This window comes from Myotis yumanensis, unplaced genomic scaffold (assembly GCF_028538775.1).
Source record: "Myotis yumanensis isolate MYYU_CA2020_CCGP unplaced genomic scaffold, mMyoYum1.0.hap1 SCAF_1, whole genome shotgun sequence".
Lineage (NCBI taxonomy): Eukaryota > Metazoa > Chordata > Mammalia > Chiroptera > Vespertilionidae > Myotis > Myotis yumanensis.
In genome coordinates, this window is record NW_027223752.1 from 208,996,334 (window position 1) to 209,016,968 (window position 20,635).

Below are 20,635 nucleotides of genomic sequence, written 5' to 3' on the forward strand. Positions count from 1 at the left end.
TCGGTGCAAAAGCTTTTCTTTAAGGTAACGGAAGCGTGCATTCCAGGCTCCCCTGGGCAGGACAGCTGCTTCTAACGGGCTTTTGGGCTTGTTAAAAAACTGCAGCCCTACCGGTGAGGTTGAAACAGCCCCAGTGAGGTCGGGACAGCCCCTGTCCCGGTGAGCTTGAAACAGCCCCAGTGAGGTCAGGACGCCCTGGTGAGGCCGAGGCGGCCCCAGTGAGGTTGGGACAGCCATGGTGAGGTTGAAACGGATAATGGGGATTAGTATAGACTAATGAACAGGGGTAGATGCAGAGGCAGAGCAGCATTGAACAGACTGTCAAACTACAGTGGGAAGCCTGGGGAGGGTTTTGGGGTGGGGGTGTTCAGAGATCAACCGAAGGACTTATATGCATGCATATAAGAATAACCAATGGACACAAGACACTAGAGGGTAGGGGAGGCCGGGGGGGAATGTCAAGGGGGGAAAAAGGAGACATATGTAATACTCTTTGTAATACTTCAAGAAATAAAAATTATTAAAAAAACAAAACAAAACAAAACAAAACTGCTGCCCTAGCCAGTTTGGCCCAGTGGATAGAGCGTCAGCCTGTGGACTGAAGGGTCCCAGGTTTGATTCTGGCCAAGGGCACATGCCTGGGATGCTGGCTTGATCCCCAGTGGAGGGTGTGCAGGAGGCAGCCGATCAACGATTCTCTCTCATCATTGGTGTTTCTATCTCTCTCTCCTTCTCCCTTCCTCTCTGAAATCAATAAAGAAATATATATTTTTTTAAAAAACTGCTGAGATCCACTTGACTTAAGAACATCCCAGCCCGGACAGAAATTTATAAAATTATTTGAGTCAAGCAAGATACACCGGGACGTAAGATTGCAACAGACAGAAAAATGCTTTTGCAGTCCCTTTATGCATTTGTATTACCAGATCCTTCTGCCCAGTGCTGTTGGCTCCAGTAGAACCAGTTTCATAAAGACAAGCAAAAAGTTTATTATTGCCCTAGCTGGTTTGGCTCAATGGCTAGAGCGTATGCCTGCAGACTGAACGGTCAGGAGTTCAATTCCAGTCAAGGGCACAGGCCTGGGTTGCAGTCTTGATCACCAGTGCGGGGTATGCAGGAGGCAGTTGATCAATGATTCTCTCTCATCATTGATGTTTCTATCTCTCTCTCCCTTCTCTGAAATCAGTAAAAACATATTTTTTTAAAAAAAACCACAACTTTATTTGATCAAGGAATAGAGAAAGGTGGGCTCATGCTCAAAAGTCACCTTCTTCCCCTGGTTAGGGTTTGGGGAGGTTTTAAAGAAACTGGTTGAGTAGGTGGGATCCGGAAGCGGGGTGTCAGCAGGGGTGGGCAGTGACTTCTGGGGAGATTATGGGAGGTCCTGTGGGCTCCCTTTCCACAGGCACTGGTTGTGCCTAGTAGTAGAGTTCTCCCTCCTGGGTGTGAGTTTTAGTGAAAAGGAAAATGGGGGGGGGGGGGGCTGCAACCTAGTTCAGTATCTGGTTTAAACTGTGGTCTTACTTCCCCACTCTGACTGACTTGGGCGGAGCTGCAGAGCCTAACTCCAGCCCCCCTCCCCCAACAGCTGACTTGGGTGGAGTTGTGGGGACCCTCAGGGGGTCAGAGCCTCCCCACGAGTTCAGTTCAGGCTTTGGATCCAGATTCCCCTGGACTAGCAGATCTGCGAAATAAAGGTTAAACTTTCTTCCCTCAGGGTGCTGGCTGATGGTTCTCCCATGCATTCTGCCATAACATTATATATATATATATATATATTTTTTTTTTTTTTTTAATCGTCACCTACGGATATTTTTCCATTGATTTTTAGAGAAAGTGGATGAGAGAGAGAAAGACATAGCGAAATATCCGTGTGAAAGAAACATGGATCAGTTGCCTCCTGCTCGTGCCCTGACCAGAGCCCTGGCTAGGGAGGAGCCTGCAACTGAGGTACGTACCCTTGACTGGAATGGAACCTGGGAGCTTCGGTCCGCAGGCCTACGCTCTATCCACTGAGCCAAACCGGCTAGGGCAGTTTTAGTATATTAATGAAGGCAAAGTCAGCAGAGGTCTGGGTGGTGAGGGTCTGCCCACCATCTGGAGTGGTCACACGCCACTGGTTCCGTGGTTGAGCTGTCTGCAAGGGTGTTAACCATCAGCAGCTCACCTTGGTTCCTGGAAGCAAGCACAGCTTGTGACCTAGTTTAGATATTTGGGAACAGTAGGGTTTCCTAGGTGATAGCCTGTGGTATTTTTTTATTGTTGAAAGTATTACAGATGTCCTATTTTTTTTTTTTTTTTGCCCATTGACCTCCTCTACCCAGCATGAGCCCACACCCCCTTGGCCACACTATTGTCTGTGTCTGTGGGTTATGCATATATGCACATAAATACTTTGGGTAATCTCTTCCCATCCACCCTCCCTCACCTTCCCTCTTGGAATCAAGGAGGGAAATAAGGAAGACTAAGTGAAGGTGGGACTTGGATTAGAGCAGTGGTTCTCAACCTTGGCTGCACATTAGAATCACCTGGGAATCTTTTTAAAATCCTGATTTCTGGGCCTCATCCTCCGGAAATTCTGTTTCTTTGTTACTAATGTTGTGGCCTCACCCCATAACAAAGAAACAGAATTTCTGGAGGATGAGGCCCAGAAATCAGGATTTTAAAAAGATTCCCAGGTGATTCTAATGTGCAGCCAAGGTTGAGAACCACTGGATTAGAGGCTGGTCAAAAAGATTACACCTTCCCATGGGGGTGGTTAGGCCTCCAAGGGGTGTGGAAAGGAAGATTACTCTGGCATTTCAAAGCTGTATTAACTTAGACCAAGCATGTCAAAGTCAAAGGCTCAAACGGGCCAAATAAACAAGGTTTAAGTTCATGTGGGCTGCAAAAAAACAAGAGCTTCAATTTTCATAGAAACTTAGGTTTATTTATCTATAGACATGCTGAATACAAAGGGCTGAAATAAATGAGTTATCGTTAACATAAAGTAATAGAACATTTTAGACACTGAATAACTGCACAGATAAGCAAAACGCAAATAAACCTATTTTTCTTGTTCTCCGAAAGCAAAATATTTCCTGTTGCGCATACCAAACAAGTCAGTCCAAGACTAATGACGTGGCAATCCGCTGCTAAAATATTCGCTGCTAGACCCTGACCAGTTTGGCTCAGTGGCTAGAGCGTCAGTCCTGGTTTCGATTCTGGTCAGGGGCATGTACCTTGGTTGCGGACACATCCCCGGTGGGGGACGTGCAGGAGGCAGCTGATGGATGTTTCTCTCTCATGGATGTTTCTCTCTATCCCTCTCCCTCTCTGTAAAAAATCAATAAAGTATATATTTTTTAAAAATATTCACTGCTAGTATTAGTGGAGAGAAATGGTGCACCCGCGCATAAGGTGTAAGGCGAGTAAGGGAAATGAATGCAACACGATTATAGTAATCAGTCATTAGTGAATGTTGTAGTTCGTTATTGATAATTATGTATAACAGGATATTGTAAAAATTAAGTTACGAAGTTTTTATTAAAACATTTCTTACATACTGTTATATTGGCTGGGCCGAAAAAATATTCACTGTGGGCCGCGTGCGGCCTGTGGGCCCAGAGTTTGACCTGCTTGACTTAGATGCACACGAATAATGGACAGGGCTTGCTTAAGGTAAAGATCAAACTTAAAAAATATATATATATAATTTATATAATATATAAATAATATATATAAAAATATATATATATATATCATATATATATTGATTTTAGAGAGGAAGGGAGAGAGAGATAGAAACATCAATGATGAGAGAGAGTCATTGATGGGACGCCCCACACTGGGGATCGAGCCTGCAACAATGAAATCATGACCTCCTGGTTCTTAGGTCAATGCTCAACCACTGAGCCATGCCAGCCAGACTCACTTAGCATAATATGCTCTGCCGGAAGCCGGTCCATCCTTGCTGCTTGACACAGTCGCTGCAGGGAAGAAACATCTGCACAGCATATGTTTCAAGGGACCTGGCGTATATGGCATACTGCTCTTAAAACACATTGTATACGAGAAACGTATTTATACGTTTTACGTTGACTGGTAAACACAATTTCCAGTGAGTTTTCCAGTATTTGTCTGTTTAGAATTTAAGAAAAATAATTCAGTATACATTTTATAGTAAATCACAAAAAGTTTCATTGAAAAAAATATGTAAAACTAAAGTTATTGTAATTTTACTGAACATTGCCATTTTCGCAAAAAATTAGCAAAAACGGCCCGCATACAATGTGTTAATATGTTTGCTCCCTTTCTTGGCGCTATGTGTTTTAACCAAGGTCACCTCTCTGAGAAAGGTTGTTCCCCAGGTAGGGATTTTTCCCTGAAGTTAGGGAGGGAGCAAAACCCCTTAACTAAGTGCCAGGCAGGTAGTTAATCACTTTAACTACGAACAATCACCCTTAAGCTACATAATCTTTACTCCCTGGAATGGAGATAAGAAACGCCCTAACCTTTGGAATAGAAATTGATAGGATTAAAATCAACTGGTATAGGACAGTTCCGGGGACGCGGGAGTGAGGCCTTCCTCTGCCGACATGCACCCACAGAACTTCCGAACCCCGACTCCTCCTTACCCTGGCCCATGGGTAGGAGGTTGGAGCAGCGGGAGCAGCTACCGGGGTACCCCTGGCGGAGGCGGGCCCCGGCCTCCCTCCCCTCCGGACGAATACGGGATCCCGCATCACACGCCGTCGTTCGGCCCCAGTGTAGGCCCTATGGGAGCAGCCACTCTCTGCAACACAGCGGCAGCTTCCCCGGGGGCCGGTTGGGGTCTCCATCCCCTGGCGGCTACCCTGGCTCCTACTCCAGGCCCCCCGCGGGGTCCCGGCAGCAATTCGGCTACTCCCCGGGGCAGCAGGCCCACCCCCAGGGTTCTCCAGGGACATCTACACCTTTTGGATCAGGGCGTGGTAGAGAAAAAAGAATGTCTAACGAGTTGGAAAGTTATTTCAAACCTTCAATGCTTGAAGACCCTTGGGCTGGCCTAGAACCAGTGTCTGTAGTGGATATAAGCCAACAATACAGCAATACTCAAACATTCACAGGCAAAAAAGGAAGATACTTTTGTTAACATTTCTGAAATTCAACTGGAAGCTTCATGTGTCAGGAACATCTTGGACAAAACTCACTTGTGTACCTAAGTTGAACCCTGACATGGTGACTTTGAATAATTAGTTGAGTCTTCTTGGTATTTTTCATCATGTCAAATATTGTTGGTATTAGAAAAGAAATATGGTAGGATAATTTGGAATATTTCTCTGAAAGTGCCTACCACATTTTAGAAGATTTACAGTTTCCAACTATTTAACATTCTTGGTTATATAATGGACATTTGTCTTTTAATGTTTTTCCAGTGTTTTAAAATAAAACATTTTGTCTTCCTAAAAAAAAAAAAAAAAAATCAGCTGGTATAAATACAGATGTAATAAGACAATAAAATGCCCTGACTGGTTTGGCTCAGTGGAGAGAGCGTCGGCCTGCGGACTGAAGGGTCCCAGGTTCGATTCCGGTCAAGAGCATGTACCTTGGTTGCAGGCACATCCCCGGTAGCAGGTGTGCAGGAGGCAGCTGATCGATGCTTCTCTCTCATCGATGTTTCTAACTCTCTTTCCCTCTCCCTTCCTCTCTGTAAAAAAATCAATAAAATATATATTAAAAAAAAAGATAATAAAATACAGAACTTGGCTGTAGATCCTGGACAGAACTTGGCTAGAGATCCTGGCTAGGCTGCTGATCAACTGAATGCTGTCTCCGTGTCATTCCTTCTTCGCCAACTCCGTCCACACCTTTGGGAACCCCTGGACCTGCTGGGGCAGGACCCCACAATGCTCTGTAGATTTATCCATATTGTCACAAATGGCACCATGTCATTCTTTTTTATGAATGGGTAATAATCATTGTATATATGTACCACATCTTCTTTATCCATTTGTCAGTTGGACATTTACTTACTTTGCTTCCATATCTTGGCTACTGTACATAAAGCTGCAATGAGCATAGGGTGCATGTATCTTTTTGAATTAGTGCTCTTGATTTCTTCATATAAATACACAGTAGTGGAATTGCCAGACTGTATGGTAGCTCTTTTTTTCCCCTTTAATCTGCACTTGAGAATATATTCTTTATTGATTTTTAGAGAGAGGAAGGGAGAGAGATTGAGAGAGAAACATAGGTTGGTTGCCTTCTGTATGCACCTTGACCTGTATTGCACCCACAACCTTTGTTGCAGGGGACAATGCTCCAACCTACTGTACCACCCGGCCAGGGTGGCAGTTCTATTTGTAATTTTTGAGTAACTTCCACAACGGTTTCCATAGTGACTACACTAACTCACAACCCTACAAACAGTGCCTGAAATGTCCATTTTCCCCACATGCTCGCCAGCACTTATTTGTTGATTTGCTGATAATAGTCATTCTGACAGGTGTGAGGTGACATTTCATTGTGATTTTACTTTGCATTTCTCTGGTGATTCATCAAGTTGAACATCTTTTCATGTCTTTTGGCCATCTGTGTGTCCTCTTTGGAGAAATGTCTATTCAGATTTTCTGCCTTTTGTTTTTGTTTTTTTTTTTTTACTATTCTTTTTTTATTATTTAGAATGGAAGGTAGAGAGAAACAATGTGAAAGCATAGCATCAATCGGCTGTCTCCTGCACACGCCCTACCAGGGTTCGAACTGGCAACCTTTTGGTGCTCAGGATGATGCCCAACCAACTGAGCCACACCAGCCAGGGCTTTGCCCATTTTTTAAATTGGATTGTTTGAGGGTTTTTTAATGTTAAGTTGGATGAGTTTCTTATATATTTTGAATATTAACCATCGAATGCTCTAAAAATACCAATTAAGTCCATCTAATCTAATATATCATTTAAAACCACTGTGTCCTTGTTGAATTTTTGTCTGGATGACTTACCCATTGATGTCTGGAGTATTAATGTTCATGAATGAACAAACAATAAATTACAAATAAATATAAAAGTTATAAGGCTTGCCGAAACCGGCTTGGCTCGGTGGATGGAGCGTCGGCCTGCGGACTGAGGGGTCCCGGGTTCGATTCCGGTTAAGGGCATGTGCCTGGGTTGCGGGCACATCCCCGGTGGGAGATGTGCAGGGGGCGGCTGGTCGATGTTTCTCTCTCATCGATGTTTCTGGCTCTCTGTCTCTCTCCCTTCCTCTCTGTAAAGGATGAATAAAATATATTAAAAAATAAAAAATAAAAAAAAAAATAAAAGTTATAAGGCTGGATTTTTAAAAAAATATATTTTATTGATTTTTTACAGAGAGGAAGGGAGAGGGATAGAGAGTTAGAAACATCAATGAGAGAGAAACATAGATCAGCTGCTTCCTGCACACCCCCTAATGGGGATGGGCCCACAACCAAGGTACATGCCCTTGACCGGAATCGAACCTGGGACCCTTCAGTCCGCAGGCCGACACTCTATCCACTGAGCCAAACCGGTTAGGGCTTTTTTTTTTTTTTAAATATATTTAAGGCTGGATTTTATAGAAATCTACATTGGGCCGCAGATGATTACAAGAGTTATACCCTCTTGTTTTTATCATTATGAAATACCTTTCTTTGTCTCTTACAGGCTTTGTTGTCTGATAGAGGTATTGCTACCCCAGCTTTTTTTTGTTTGTTTCCATTTGCATGAAACACCTTTTTTCATTCCTTCACTCTCAGTGTGTCTGTGTTTTTTGATCTGAAGTGAGTCTCTTCTAGGCGGCATATGTACAGGGCTTGCTTTTATCCATTCAGCCACCCTGTGTCTTTTGATTGTAGCATTTAGTCTATTTACATTTAAGTAATTATTGATAGACATGTAATTATGGCCAGCTTAGTGTTTCTGATCATTTTTGTAGTTCTTCCATGTTCCTTTCTGCTTCTCTTGCTCTCTTCCACGTTGATGACTTTCTATAGTGTTATGTTTAGATTCTTTTTGTTTATTTCCTGTATGTCTCTTAGAGATTTTTGGTTTCCAGGTTACCATGTGCTTCATATATTCCAGGCTGTTTATGGCAGTCTAATTTTGATGGTTGCTTAAGTTTGAACACATTCTAAAATCACTACAATTTTTATTCACCTTCCACATGTTTGTTTATTTATTTATTTTTTTAGCAGCTGCTCTTGTTCTGCAGCTTAGAACAAGTGAGTTTGTGAGCACACGCATCTGTGCACAGTCCCTTTAAGAGGAGCAACTCAGGAAAAACCAAGATGGCGGCATGGGTAAACACCGGAGATTGCTGCCACAAACAACCACTTCAAAAATACAACTAAAAAATGGAATGGACATCACCCAGAACCACAGGAAGGCTGGCTGAGGAGAGATTCTTCAACTAGAAGGGAAGAGAACAGCGTCCCGAGGCTCAGAGGAGGCGCAGTGTGGAAAATACAAAGGTACGGAGGTGCGCGCGAAAGCGGGCTGGTGGCTGAGTGCACGGTTGTCGTTTTCAATCAGGAGGAGTCTCAGACTCTGAGCTCCAGATCCGGGCGAGTCTCTAGGGACTCAGACTCAAATGGGAGAAGCAGGATTGTCTGGCATCAGTCGGAACGTGAGGGCAGCTTTCTCTCCGAGGTTTGCAGCGGTTGCAGGTGTTCTGAGAAGCAGAGCCTCTGGGAACAGGACTGAGAGCAGCCATAACTGCTCCCTCCGCCCGCCCTGTTGATCCCCTGCGACCCGCCCCGCCCAAGCCCTGCGCAGAGCCATTTGCCGGATAGCCTCAGGCAAAGGCTAGATTAGCACCTCCCCAGAGGACAGAAGTTTTCCTGAGGGAGACACAGCTGATTCTCACAGCCAGTCGGCCTGGTGGTCAAATCCCTCTAGTATTAACTACAACAATCAAGGCCTAACTAGAACAAGACTGCGCACAAAGACCACAAGGGGGTGCACCAAGAAAGCATAAAAAATGCGGAGACAAAAAAACATGACAGAAATGGAGGAGATGCAGCTAAAAAACGCAATTTTGAGGTCTTGCAATAATGTGCTAGAAGCTGCCAATAAACTTGATGAGAGCCTCACGAAAACTAATGAGACCCTTGATGCTATGATAAAGAACCAACTAGAAATTAAGCATACACTGACTGAAATAAAGAATATTATACAGACACCCAACAGCAGACCAGAGGAGCTCAAGAATCAAGTCAAAGATTTGAAATTCGAAGAAGCATAAAACACCCAACCGGAAAAGCAAAATGAAAAAAGAATCCGAAAATACGAAGATAGTGTAAGGAGCCTCTGGGACAGTTTCAAACGCACCAACATCAGAATTATAGGGGTACCAGAAGATGAGAGACAGCAAGATATTGAAAACCTATCTGAAGAAATAATGGCAGAAAACTTCCCCCACCTGGTGAAAGAAATGGACTTACAGGTCCGAGAAGCGCAGAGAACCCCAAACAAAAGGAACCCAAGAGGACCACACCAAGACACATCATAATTAAAATGCCAAGAGCAAAAGACAAAGAGAGAATCTTAAAAGCAGCAAGAGAAAGAGACTCAATTACCTACAAGGGAATACCCATACGACTGTCAGCTGATTTCTCAACAGAAACTTTGCAGGCCAGAAGGGAATGGCAAGAAATATTCAAAGTGATGAATACCAAAACCTACAACCAAGATTACTTTAGCCAGCAAAGCTATCATTCAGAATTGAAGGTCAGATAAAGAGCTTCACAGATAAAGAAAAGCTAAAGGAGTTCATCACCACTAAACCAGTATTATATGAAATGCTGAAAGGTATCCTTTAAGAAGAGGAAGAAGAAGAAAAAGGTAAAGATACAAATTATGAACAACAAACATGCATCTATCAACAAGTGAATCTAAGAATCAAGTGAATAAATAATCTGATGTACAGAATGAACTGGTGATTACAATGAATCAGGGACATAGAAAGGGAATGGACTGACTATTCTTGTGGGGGAAAGGGGAGTGGGAGATGCGGGAAGAGACTGGACAAAAATCATGCACCTATGGATGAGGACAGTGGGTGGGGAGTGAGGGCGGAGGGTGGGGCGGCTACTGGGAGGAGGGGAGTTATGGGGGGGAAAAAAAAGAGGAACAAATGTAATCTGAGCAATAAAGGTTTAATTTAAAAAAAAAAAAGAAAAGAGGAGCAACTCAGTCTCTAGCAGCCCTTTTTTCTGGGATGCTACCCCAGCACTCATGTCCCAAATTGGGAGCCTGGTGTGGGGCAGGGACCCCTTGCTTTTTTGGGGGGGGGGTTGGGGGGGGGGGCTCAGCAACTGAGATCCCTCCTGATTCTTAATTGCTACATCATCGGCATAGAACTTGCTCATTCTGCATCTCTGCCCCTCCTACCAGTCTCAACGTGGCTTCTTTGTATCCTTAGTTATAGGACTTCTGTTCAGCTAGTCATCGGGTGGTTTTCAATGATGGCTGTTCTGTAACTTAGATGCACAGAGTTCACCTGTTCTGCCATACTGACTGGCATTTGGGGATCATTTTTTTCCAGTAGATATTTACTTACCACTAAGGTTGTTACGCTCCTACAATGGAATGCCTCAATGTTGCCTTTTTTTTTTTTTTAATGCATTTCTTCTGTATTGCAGTCACATTAACCTGTCCTTTAGAAAAGTTGAAGCACTGGGCCATGTATAATGGGACATTAAAAACTTCATTCTCTTCGGTTGAGTAATTTCATTCGGAGTGTATCTTAAGAAACCACACTACCCTTTTTCATGCCTTCTGCCTTCCTAATAAAGAATTTCCACAAAGATGTTCATAGTGAAGCATAGTAACCTCCATCTTGGGTAAAAACTGCTGTTTAAAATTTTAACCCTGCTATTCTGGCTTCTGTAAACACTTGCTTGCTTAAATAATAAGGAAAATAAGACTACTCCATTCCAGAGAAGCCGTAAACTATGCCCCAGACAGAGTTGTCAGTGCTGGCACCAGGCCAGGCCTTCAGATATGGTCTCAGGGCCCTGTCCCAGCACACAGGACTTTTTCTCAGAAGGCCCGGAAGTCTCATTCCAAATTTGGAAGACAAAGAGCTGAAAAATGTATAAATAGGAAAGACTTCCTCTATTTGGGGCCCAGAATTTGACAGAGACACTCTACTCTGAGCCCGCTAGTACTAGGGTAATAATAAAAGACTCCAAATTAATTTGGCTTATTGATTAAGGTGTCTTCTGATTTAGAGTATAACAATAGAATCTTAGCATAATAAAATTCAATATTGCTAACATTTAGGGAAAAAAATCTCTTACCTTCTTTCCCTTCACTATACTGTATATGCTCACATGGCCAAGTATCAACTCCGGTTGCCCCCCAACTCCCCACCTCCTGGCTTGCGCCTGCACTAGAGCATTGCTGGAATTTAACACTGGAAGGTGCTACCGGGTCCAACTTAAGTTCACAATCACAAGTCGAAATTGGCACTTAGCATTGCCTGACAATTCTATAGTTTCTATTCTCTAAATGACTATATCACAGATACTTTTCCTTTTCTTTTATCTTAAAAAATAGTCTTGCCGAAACCGGTTTGGCTCAGTGGATAGAGCGTAGGCCTGCGGACTGAAAGGTCCCAGGTTCGATTCCGGTCAAGGGCATGTACCTGGGTTGCGGGCACATCCCCAGTGGGAGATGTGCAGGAGGCAGCTGGTCGATGTTTCTCTCTCATCGATGTTTCTAACTCTCTATCTCTCTCCCTTCCTCTCTGTAAAAAAATCAATAAAATATATTAAAAAAAAAATAGTCTTATACTTCCTTCCACCACCCCCCCCCCCCACACACACACATTTTCATCTGATGAACTTGTCTCATACTTCGCTGAGTAGAAGCAATTAGACAAATAGCCTGTCATCTTCTCACCAACCTACCCCTGTTCATACCTACACCCTTCAAGTGTGATGTGCCCTTGAACTTCTCACTGTCTGCACCTCACACTTCCCTCAGTCCTCTCCTGTCCACCAGGGAGGACACTGCGACCTCCCCCTTGCCAACTCAATTGTCCTGCTAGTTTCTTAGATTTCTCAGTGCCATTCTTAACAGTTGGACACTCCCCCTTTCCAAACGCCTCCCCTCAATCACACTGTGATGGTTAATTGTGTGTGTCAATTTGACAGAGCCATGGGGTCCCAAGTGTTTGGTCAAACATTCTGAGTGTTTCTGTGAGGGTGTTTGGGTAAGATTATCATTTAAACCAGTGGGCTGAGTCAAGCAGATCTCCCTCCCTCAGGTGGGGGGGCCTCCTCTAATCACTTGAAGGCCTAATTGGAACAAAAGACTGACCCTCCCTTGACTAAGAGAATTGTCCCTATCTGACTGCCTTAAGACTGGGACATCAGTTTAGAATGAAAATAATTGTTACAGGAAAATATGGACGATTTTCACCTTTTTCCTGCCTTCAGATGTGAACTGAAACACCAGTTCTTCCTGGATCTTGAGCCTGCTGGTCCTCAGGTGAAAACTATACCATCAGCCCTCCTGGGTCTTCAGTTTGCTGATTCAGCCTGCAAACCTTGGGGCTCTCCAGCCTCTGTAATCATGTGAGCCAATTCCTTATAATAATGGTTCCATTTCTCTGGAGAACCCTGACTAGTACACAGAATCTCTTGGCTTTTCTCCTGCTCCACTAGGTACTCCTTGGCCAGCTCCTCTTCAGCCCCATCTCTAAATGTGAGAGTGTTCGGGGCTGGTTCTAGGCCCCCTCCTCCTCGTTATCTGCATAACAACCCCCACCAGCTTTCTAATGCAGCCCTTGTGTCTTTAAATAGCATTGATGTGTCAGTGATTCCCAAATCTGTGTCGCCAACCCTGGTTTCTCCACTCAACTTTACACTCTTGTATTTATACTTATTGGTCATCTCCACCTGGACGTTTCATAGGCATCTCATTTGGCCATAGAGCATGGCCAAACCTTAACTCTCAGTTCTCTCCCCAAATCTGCATTCTCATGAACAAACTCTAATTATAGTCAACATATGGATGAACCTAAACAGTGACTTAAAGAAACCAGACACAAAACAGTATGCACTGTAATTGTTCCATTTATATAGTGTACAAACAAGAATGCTACTCTAGACTGACTACGTGCTCTTCTTCATCAGGATGGTGGAAAACCCTTGTGTGGGAGGGAGTAGTAAGTGGCGGGAAGGACACACGTCTAGGATGCTGGGTATGTTGTCTTTTTAGCTCGTTGCTGGTGTCACGTGTTTGTGAAACTTCAGCAGGCTGTTCATTTCCGGTTTGTGCACGGATCCAAAGGGGAAGACTTTAATGAGTAGCACCCATTGCCAGAACCTCTGGGGAATGAGGCCACAGAAGGATTTGACATTTGAGAGGCTTGAGAAGGATTCAAGAGACATGATCAGCTTTGCATTAGGAAGATTAATTCTTGGCTTTGTACACGGCTAGGAGAGGAGTTAAGGGGCCATTCTAGAAGTAGCCCAGGCAAGCAATTGTGAAGGCCTGAATCCAAGTAGAGCAACAGAAACAGAAAGGACAGGCTATATAGTTGATATTTAGAGAGAAAACACAGACTTTGGGGCAGGTCACTAAATTCCCTTCTTCTGGTTTCTTCACTTGAAAAAATATTAACAGTGCCCACTTCATTGATGATGACTTTGATTACTTAATGAGGCAGAGGGGAGTCAGTGATGTTAAAAAAAAAAAGCAGTTCTCACTGCATACTGTGCTGAGCAAGATAGAAGGTGTTGAGATTAGAAAGCTTCAAGAGAAATACCTTAATTTGGCAAGGTCCCTATGAAATGGGAATTTTTGGACTGGAACCTGGATTCTTTGTCCGCTGGAATCAAAGAATGAATCCATAGACAGAAAGTGGTAAAGGTGGAAATTTATTTAAGAATAAGTACAGACTCCCATGTGGGAGGGGGGAGGGGAAAAGGGTCCCACTGAGTTCTTTTTCCCTATGGCTTATAAAGGCTGCAGATCCTGGTGCCTTGATATCCCCTCTGATTGGTCACTATTCCCCTAGACCAGTGGTTGGCAAACCACTGCTCACGAGCCACATGCGGCTCTTTGGCTCCTTGAGTGTGGCTCTTCCACAAAATACCACATGCGGGTGTGCACACACAGTGCGAAGTTGACTTAAAACTTTAAGTAAAGTTTATTAAGTTAATTTTAGGGAACGTTGTGGAGTGAAAGAAGTTGTAGTGTCGAGGATTGAGAAAGGTATGTTGAGATGGCTTGGACATATAGAGAGGATGAACGAAAGGAGATAGACGAAACAAGTATACAAGACGAGTGTGGATGGGAGAGTTGGAAGGGGTCGACCTCAGCGAACGTACCTCAATCAGATTGAGGACATTCTTAGCAAAGGCCAGCGTAGGAGTACCCTAATTAACTTAATAACAATGTAGCTACCTATATAGTTTAAGTTTAAAAAATTTGGCTCTCAAAAGAAATTTCAATCGTTGTACTGTTGATATTTGGCTCTGTTGACTAATGAGTTTGCCGACCACTGCCCTAGACTGGTTACTATAGTAACTCATGGATTCAAAGGTCGAACCTCACATGGGACATGTGAAGTTCTCACCGCCCCTCCTTCCTTATTGTTTTCCTAGTCCCTTTGGGATTTCTTCTTCTCCTTCTGGACAAAGGGCTTCCTTCTCTGTATTTTGTACATATAGACCTTTTGTTGTTCCCAACTCCCTCATTCTATGGAAATATACCTGTTGCAGCTTTTCAGCTTTTCCATTCTATGGAAATACTAGAGGCCCGGTGCATGAAATTTTGTGCACTGGGGTGGGGGGGGGGGATCCCTCAGCCTGGCCTGTGCCCTCTCGCAGTCCAGGACCCCTAGGCGGACATCCCTTTGCAGTCCGGGACCCTTCACTCTTTACTTCCTGCCTGCAGCAGAGGAGGGAGAGGCTCCCGCCACTGCCACTGCCACTGTGCTCACCAGTCGTGAGCCCAGCTTCTGGCTCCTGTGGAAGCACACTGACCACCAGGGGGCAGCTTCTGTGTTGAATATCTTCCCCCTGGTGGTCAGTGCATGTCATAGCAACTGGTCATTCCACCATTAGGTCAATTTGCATATTAGGGTTTTATTATATAGGATACCTTCTGCTGCTCTGTAGCCCTGTACTTCCTTCATGGTCCCCTTAATTTCCAAAATTTCCTAAACCTGTCCGATTTTACCCCTAAAATTCCTGTTTCACCTAGAAGCCTCCGTTCTTAGACTGGGTACCTGTCTGAAGCTTAGGACTCATTCCCTGCAGGGGTCTCAAGTCTCTGCTGTTCCCCACCCTCTTAGCCGGGCTGTGCGGCTGGAAAAGACCAATGGCACAGGAGCATCCCATGCTTAACCAATCGGGTGCGCTCATGGATGATGGGCAGACCGGGTCTTCCAGGGTTCTCCTGGCTGCAGGGGAGGGTGCTGGTCTCCCTCCGGCCCTGGGTCACTGGGTCCCGCTGCTAGAGGAAATTCCCTACATTCATGGACACCTGGAGGCCTCCATCGATTCCCGACCTTGACCGGAGGGGTGTGAGGGGCGATGGAGGCGGCCTGGGAGTTTGAGGAGCCGCAGGAAGGAGCTGCCTTTGTCAGAACCCCTGACCCCCGGTGCCGGAGGCCAAGGTGGGGCGAGGCCGGTCCCGGAGCTCTTAGCCTGGAGCTCGGACTTTCCCCCACCTGCCTTCTCCTCTGGGCTTTTCCTCGCTCACCTGCCGGTGCGGAGGTTTCTGGCAGAGCGGCTGTGCTGCCACTTGGCAGAAGGAACCCGTGGTCCTAACGTGCGACCTGATTAGGCCCTGCCAGGTACTAACGCTCACGCTGTCTGTGTTGAAGGGGTTGCAACCTTGGATGGACATTTGAATTAAAAATAGCGGGTGAACTTGTCCTATTGTTAACACACTTTCTAATGCACGCAGTGCAGAGTGGTAGGCTGCGTAGAGGGATTACCGGCCTTACTTAAATGGTCAGCTCCTGTGGTCCCAGCCGGTTTCTAGCCGATTAATGATCACCGGTTAATAATGCGGATTTAAGTATTACTGGTTAATAATGAGGATTTATATATTACCGGTTAATAATGCGGATTTATGTATTACACCCCCCTCCCCTATAATGTAGGGATGATAAAAAGGTATTTTAAAATATATTTTCTCCTTATTTTTAGAGAGAGAAAGGGAGAGGGAGAGAGAAACATCTGTGTGGGAGTGAAACATGGGTGGGCTGACTCCTGCACGCCCCTACCAGGGATGGGTCCCACAACCTCGCCTGCACCCTGACTGGGAATCTAACCCGCAACCTTTCAGTGCACAGGCAACCAACCGAGCCACACGGGCCAGGGCGATCATAAAAGGTATTTTGAGGATTACATTTGTTAACAGAGGTAAAGTCTGGAAACAGTAATCAAACTTTCCTTTTTGGCGTATACTCCAATTGTATTCCCCTTGCCTGTTTGCCCTTTGAGTGTCTCCTAGGGAAAGGCATAGCGGCCCACCCCTGGCTGCTGGCCGGCTACTTATCTACACTGCAAGCGAGTGAACAGAGAGCAAGAGGGAGGCTGGTCCCCCAAGGACTGGGAGGGGCCCTGGGGTGCGCTGGTGGAAAGGGACGTGGCCGGCTTCCCTTTAGGCTCATGGCTTCGCAGGACGGCCTCCAATCACACGATCGGCTAGCGCAGTGGTAGGGAAGGAAATCTCTGGGTCGTGGCCCGGCCCCGGGGTAAGGCCAGGGCATCGGCAGGAGCGTCCCGAGAAAGGCGCGGGGGCCTTAGGGAACCAGATCCACGAGGGCCAAGGCCTGGGGAGGCGCCCGGACTCGGGTTCCCAGAAGGAGGCTCCGCGCAGGCTCGGCTCTCCTCCCGCCTCGGAAAGAGCCGGGAGCCGGGCGCGCGGGGGACCGCGGGCACCAATGGCCGGGCTCGCCCCGCCCCGGCCGGGCTTCCCGGGATTGGCTGCCCGCCGCGCCGCGCCGCCCCCACCCCGCCCCGCGCTGCAGAACCGGTCTCCGCGGTGCGCGCGAGGCACCGGCCTCTCAGTCTCGTGGAGTCGGCGGTGAGTGCGCCTCTACGCGCGGTCCCGGCCGGAGGGCGGACCCCCAGCGGCCGGGGTGGGGTGGGCTCGGGCCGGGGAGGTGCGGGAGGTCGTCCCGGGTCCCCTCAAGCTTTGCCCGCCCGGAGCTCCTCTGCTCCCGGCGGCCAGAACCGAGGGGTAGAGTAGCCCTTGGCGGCCCGGGGGGCGGGCGGCCTTGCCCGTCCCGGTGCCGCGCGAGGCACAGACACCGCGCGGAGCCGCCTGGAGGGTCCCCGCGGGCGGCCGGGCGCGGTAACAAGTTTGCGCTTTGCTTCCCCAGGGCGCAGCCGCGGCTACAGAGTAGCGGCTGGGGTGCCGGCCCCACCTGGCCTGCGGGGGCGAGAGCGGGCCCCAGCGCGACCTTGGGCCTGGGGAGTGTGTCTCCGACGCCTGCGGGCGCAGCGGTCTGAGGTCTAAGCGCAGGTACGTCCCTTTTTTTGAAATGAAATGACCCAGGCCCAGAGCACGTGGCACATGGCGACCAGAGAGTGCCCGGGCGCCGGTTTGGTGCAAAGGCCGGAGTCTGCCCGCCTGACTCAAGTGCATTACCTTTCTCGGCTCCGCGGGGCAGAGCAGCTGCATCTAATGGGGTTGGATTGTTAACCGGGGCGGGGGCCGGGCGGGGTGCTGGTGAGAGAGGCCTGCAGGAAACCGGAGAGGACCCCACGTCGCCCTTTCCTGTGCCCTTTTAAGGCTGACTCAGTGCCTTAAGAGGCTAACACAGAAGGGTAAAGCAAGTCTCCATAAAACCCAGAGAAGAGATGGTAAAACTCTTCTTTGGATCCTGTCTGGAGTCACAGCTGAAACCAGAAAATTCCCTTTCAGTTTGAGCAGCTTTTGTGTTTTTACACAGACATGAGCAAAGTGATACATTTAACCTTAGCGGTGGTGATACCTTCAGGCCTGCTTTTAAAACTCTGGGGATGCCGTCTAGTATTTTCAAATAGATAGGGGAGTTTGGGTACTTTGGTTGTCTTTGAAGATGGAAGAAATCCAGATGATAGAACCACGTGGACACAAGGCTTTTTCTGAACATTTGAGACAAACGGAAGAAGACATGTCAAAAGTTTCTTAACTGCTTAGTCATTCAAAAACTCTTTTTTTTTTAATAGGTTGAAATGACAGGTACAAGCCATTGATGCTGGAATGCTGTGATGCTGGTATTTTAACGGACTCAAAACCAACGCTCAGGCTAAGTGTGCTTAACGAGATCAGGCATTGTTGTGTAAGTTGTAGCAGCCATGTGTCCATGCGCTGGCACGGGAGTTCACACGCAGTAGCTGGTGGTGAGAGGGCAGTGCAGCGGGCGCCTCATTTCCTTCTTTTCATTTAATTCTCACAATTATGTGGAGTCAACACTGTTCTCTAATTTTACAGATAAAGCAACATTAAGTCCCCCCCACCAACCCTCGGAGGACTCTGGGCCACTCCTATACCCATCAGGGACACAAGTCTTAGTCAAGGATTGGAAGGCACTCACCCAGTTCTCTATATGATAAAGTTCCAGGGATCGCCAGTTGGACCCACCTCCTGGACCTGGCTTACACCTTTTTTGCAAAAAAAAAAAACAAAACAAAACAAAAAAAACAACCCAAAACAAACCAGAATGCTTCTAAATTCCAGATAAGGCTCAGCAGTCTCTTCTATTATCTCCTCATTCACCCTAGCTAATTCTAGCAGCGCTTATCAATTAGCCATCCTTACTGCCATTACTTTACAATTCAATACCACCTGCTGGGGATATATAAAACCAACATCTCTGGAATTGGGGAGCACTTACTGCTGATCTAGTTCGAGAACCTCCCCAAATCCCGATATTGCCAAGGAAAGCCCCATAAGGATGTAAACTTACTAAGGGTGAAGGGCAATTGTGTCACTCTTATCTGTGATTCTCAAAACACCTTACATTTGAATCCCCAAAGGGGGCCCCTATTTCTTGAAAGAATTTATGAAAAAAATCTGTAACCCCTCTAATTGATCCCCTAACCACAGCCACATTTGCAGCCCAGGGGGTCCAATTCTGGGCAACCAAGTTCTCCATGGGAAGGGGAAACCTTGCCTCTGGGGAAAGTATTCTTATGCTGACATCCAGGTAACTGAACAACTTACCCTTCTGAGGGAATTTCCTGGATTTGGGGATCCTGTGCCTGCCTGGCTTTGTCGGCTGGATGGAGAGATATTTGCTCTCTAGGCTATGTCATCCCTATGCCAGCATGACAACTCCATAGCCTGGAATGACAGCCCCCTTTCCCTCTCCATTCCAGAAGTCATCTAAGTGGAAGAGCAGGGTTTCTCATCCTCCTGGGAGGAGGGGACAGCTGTAGGAGCTTCACTGGGGATCCAGCAGCTTTTATCCCAAAACACAGCTGCCGCTCGAAGACAGGAGAAACCGTAAACATGTTGGAAGAGCAAATTGATTCCTTAGCCTGTAGCCCTTCAGAACAGAACGTGGTACCTGTTTACACCTAAAGGAGGAATGTTGCCTCTATATCAATCAGGACAGGTACAACAAAACACCAGACATCTTTGAAAGGGCAAGCAACAGATTACTGGGGACTCCTTCTGGAATGCCAAATCTTGGCTTCTCTTCCCCTTCCCTTTGCTGCGACCATCATTCTGGCTCCTAATACTTGGGCACTTGTCACCTTAATTTATTCAACACATTCCTTATATAGCAGCCATACAGCTCTGTCTGAAGTAACATACTGAAACAGGTTAGGCCAACGGGGGAGCGGGGGGGCGAGGACCACAGGGCAGCTATTGAGAATTAAGTTCTTCACAGCATTTACATTGAATCTACAAAAGCTCCAAAATTTGGCCCAAATGGGGCATATGTCACCATTTTTTAAAATGAATATTGCATAATGTAAGAAGGGATATAAAAGACAGCGGTGCTAAATAGAATAGGAAAGTACTGGTGGTGATGGGGAAAGTTTTCATAAGGGAAGAAATGTGGCCGCAGCGAGATGAACACAGGCAAGTGTGTGCTAGAAGTCCTTCCTGGTGCCCAGCTTAATGTCAAACTCGTGTTCTTGAAATCTCTAATAAAGGTATATAATATCAACTTTGGAGTCAGTGCTTATTTCATAATGCCGCGTTTTTGTTTTCTAAATTTCATTTTTTGATTTTTCCATGTTCTATAAAATCCAGCCTTATAACTTGTATATTTGTAATTTATTTTTTTGCTCATTCATTGCTTATACCCTATTTTAGTTCACAAAGAATTTGGATGTAGTTTATAAGTATATTCCAATGAAATTCTAAAAACAGGAAATTGTAGTATAGGGGAATAAGGTAAAGTCCAGCGTGGCTCTGCTGGAGCCTTGTCCTGTAAACCAAAAGATAGTGGGGTGTATTCGAGAGGCAACCAGACGATAAAGTCCAAAAGACCCCAAAGTACACAAAATTATAGGGCATTAGGTTCTGTATATTGCTAGGAGGTCAAAAGATTTGCTGAGCTGCCCAACAGTCAATGCAAAAATCAGAAATAGAAATGAGACACCCAGCCCTACCTGGTTTGGCTCAGTGGATAGATCTTTGGCCTGCGGACTGAAGGGTCCCAGGTTTGATTCCGGTCAAGGGCATGTA

At 46.1% G+C, this 20,635-nt stretch overlaps 1 long non-coding RNA gene, 1 other non-coding gene and 1 pseudogene across 2 annotated transcripts; all 3 read left to right on the forward strand.

The window, feature by feature from the left end:
- The first annotated feature begins 4,577 nt into the window (after positions 1–4,577).
- LOC139007231 (M-phase-specific PLK1-interacting protein pseudogene) lies at positions 4,578–5,154 on the forward strand (annotated as a pseudogene).
- A 12,178-nt stretch (positions 5,155–17,332) lies between these two features.
- On the forward strand, positions 17,333–20,111 carry LOC139007243 (uncharacterized). The gene is made up of 2 exons (XR_011470839.1): positions 17,333–17,470; positions 18,160–20,111. It is a non-coding gene; the product is annotated as an uncharacterized lncRNA (long non-coding RNA).
- LOC139001456 (small nucleolar RNA SNORA26) lies at positions 17,728–17,849 on the forward strand. The gene has a single exon (XR_011470023.1). It is a non-coding gene; the product is annotated as a small nucleolar RNA SNORA26 (small nucleolar RNA).
- Positions 20,112–20,635: the final 524 nt, after the last annotated feature.